Source organism: Schistocerca americana, chromosome X (genome assembly GCF_021461395.2).
Source record: "Schistocerca americana isolate TAMUIC-IGC-003095 chromosome X, iqSchAmer2.1, whole genome shotgun sequence".
NCBI classification, from domain to species: Eukaryota; Metazoa; Arthropoda; class Insecta; order Orthoptera; family Acrididae; genus Schistocerca; species Schistocerca americana.
In genome coordinates, this window is record NC_060130.1 from 223,403,836 (window position 1) to 223,407,286 (window position 3,451).

A 3,451-nucleotide genomic window follows, 5' to 3' on the forward strand; every position below is an offset into this window, starting at 1 on the left:
CATCCCCATCGACATACAAGTCACCGAAGTGGCATCAGATCAAAAGACATGCACTCATCCCTAGCCACACGAAATTTCATTTCACCATCAACAGTGTCTCATACCCTCACTTCATGAGACACTAGGAGAGGTTTGATATTTAAACCAGGAGCTTGGCTCAATGTCTGGTGATCAGACTTTGCCTGCCAAATATTGGTAGTAAAAATCGTTTCCACATCCAGAATTCTAAGTCTTTCCTTCAAGTCGAGCGACACCACCCAAGCGTGTGGTAGAGGCCTCTGCCACGGAGGCCAGTACTGTAACTGAGGTGTCGACATTATTTGCTCGACTTGAAGCAGACTTCTAACATGATAATGATTTTTAGCCTTCTATACAGGAAACATATAACGAGCCCGGTAGGCTTATCGGCAGCTTGTACATCGTCACTAAAGTCTTCATTATGCCAATTCTGCAGTACAACTGCTACCATTTTTTCTGGATCTAGTGTGTGATTTTAGGGTCACGTTACTAACAGTTGTAACGTTCGCTCTACGAGTACATGACATCCGGCCATCGACCTGCCTATTGTGTATCGAACTTCTACACAGAAGGAATATTGTAGGGGATCATAACCAGGGCCCCATTGATTTCATGCCCTCATGGGCTCAGCATTAGTTTGATGGGTACGGGCTAGGCAACCCCATGGTTCTGAGCTGGGGACTCGAATGCACTGCTAGTTCTCTGTCACCGTAAGCTCTGGTCATGCTTCAGCGACCATGAGGCTCGGGGGTGGAACGTCAGGTGACATAGAACAGAGATTTTGGCTTGACCACCTGGATCGTGAGAACTGTAAACACCTATTAAAAAAAAAACCCTCAGTCTCAAGGTGTAGTGCGCGCTGATGAGATCCATGGCTGTTGAGATGGAACAGTCGTTGGTAGGAAACTTCTGGGAAACATGCCACATCTCAGTTGTATAAGACTTACCTAGGCATCTGTGGCCCTGTACAGGTGAACTTTTATTTCCCTAGATGTTAGTGGGACCGAGATGGATCCTGTGAAATTTTCTCTTCCTCCTGCCAATGGAATAAGCAGTCCGCTGGTAGGTACCAAAAACTAATCAACCACGAGAGCTCGTGTAGCTAGTCCTCCAGACTAAGGAATGTTTCAGAGTTCCAGTGTCTATAGTAACAAATGTATGCTGCTAGCAGAGTGTGTTTTTATTAGTTGAAAGAAAAGAGGTAAGCTTTGAAATAGTCTCACATTTCTACACTGAAAAGTGTTTAGAGGAGATCGCAGATACATTAAAATCTGTTAAGCGGTTGTGGAAAGTGACACTTTTGTTCGAAACCTCCAACTCCCAACAACTGACAAACTTGAAGAAGGTAAAAAACCTTGGGGAATATGCCATTCAGACGGAGCTCAGTATCACCTTAAACTACAGTAAAGGTGCTGTGACTTGCAGGGACCTGTTCGATGTCCGAAACGAAGACCTGATAGTTGCGTGGGTCCAGGTAGGCATAATAGAAGTGAAGAATATCATGAAAAGGCTGGAAGGTGAACTGATCAAATGCAACTGTTCATCATCACTTAGAATAGCATGAAAATCCTGTAGGATATTCTACATTTACACCTACAAACATACTTCACAAACCACCATACGGTGTGTGATGGAGGGTACACTGTAAAGCAATTAGTTGTTTGTTTTGCTGTTCCAGTCGCAGACAGGTCAAGAGGAAACGACTGTCTATTTTCCTCCGTATGAGCCCTAATCTCTCGTTTCTTATCTTCGTGGTACCTACGTGAAATGTATGTTGGCAGCAGTAGGATCGCTATCCATTCAGCTTCAAATGCCGGTTCTCTAAAATTTCTCAGTAATGTTCTTCGAAATCAATGTGCTCTTCCCTCCAGGGATTCCCACTTGAACTCCCAAAGCATGTCCACAGCACCTGCATGCTGATCGAACCTACTGGTAACAAATCTAACAGCTCACCTCTGAATTGCTTCGATGGCGTCTTTCAATCCGACCTAGTGAGGATCCCAAACATTCTAGCAGTACTCAATAAGAGGTCGCACTAGCGTCCTATGTGCGGTTTCCTTTACAAATGAACGACAGTTTGTTAAAATTCTCCCAATAATCCGAAGTCAACAATTCGCCTTCCCTACTACAATCCTCACATGCGCGTTCCATGTCATATCCCTTTGCAGCGTTACGCCCAAATATTTAAACGACGTGACTGTGTCAAGCAAAACGCTACTGATGCCTTATCCGAACATTACGGATTTGTTTTTGCTACTCATCCGCATTAAGCTACATTTTTCTACATTAAGTACCAGCTGCCATTCTTCACACCAACTAGAAATTTTGTCTAGGTCGTCTTCCATCAACCTACAGTCACTTATTTTCGACACCTTCCTGTACAACACAAAATTATTAGCGAACAACCGCAGATCGCTGCCTACCCTGTCTGCCTTATAAAGAAAATAGCAGCAGTCCTATCACACTTCCTTGGGGCACTCCTGATGTTACCCCTGTCTCCGATGAACATTCGCTGTCGAGGACAACATACCCGGTTCTATTACTTAAGAAGTCTTCGAGCCAATCACATATCTGGGAGACTATTCCGTATTCACGTACCTTCGTTAACAGTCTGCAGTGGGGTACCGTGTCGAATACTTTGCGGAAATCTAGGAATATGGAGGCAGCCTGTTGACCTTCACCTACAGTTCGCAGTACATCATGTGAAAAAGAGCAAGCTGGGTTTTCCATGAGCGATGTTTAATAAAGCAGTGGTGATTCGTGGACATCAGCTTTTCATTCTAGAAAATTTATTTTATTTGAACTCAGGATATACTCTACAATTCTGCAGCAAACCGATGTTGAGGATATTGGACTGTAATTTAGCGGGTCCCTTCTTTCAGCCCTCGTATATACGGGAGTTAATTGCGTTTTTTTCCAGGCTCTTGACACTTTGCGCTGGTCGAGAGATTCGCGATAAATGCAAACTAAGTAAGCAGCCAATGACGTAGAGTACTCTTTGTAAAACCGTTTGTCCGTATGTCCCCAACCAGCGCGCTGTTTTAAATGCCAGAGTTCTGGGCACACCACTCTTGGATGTAAGGGAGAAACCACTTGTGGCAAATGTTATAAGGTTGCCCACAAAATAGTCGGATATTTATCTTCTCCAAAGTGTGTGAATTGCACTTTGGCTCACCCTGTCTATGGTAGGGATTGCTGTGTCTTCCTTGAAGAACGGAAGGTATAGGAGGTCAAAACGACAAAACGGATACCCTATGGCGAGGCCAAAAATATTTATAAGGCAATGCAGCCCCCGACGTTCGCTACCTCCTTTTCTTCGGTTGTTAAACAGCCGGTTCAGAAAACCGACGCTGTTACACAAACGGAGGTAGCTAGTGTCAGCACAAGTACCTGCATTTGTCGGTGCACTTGCTTTGCTGCACTATTTCTAAGT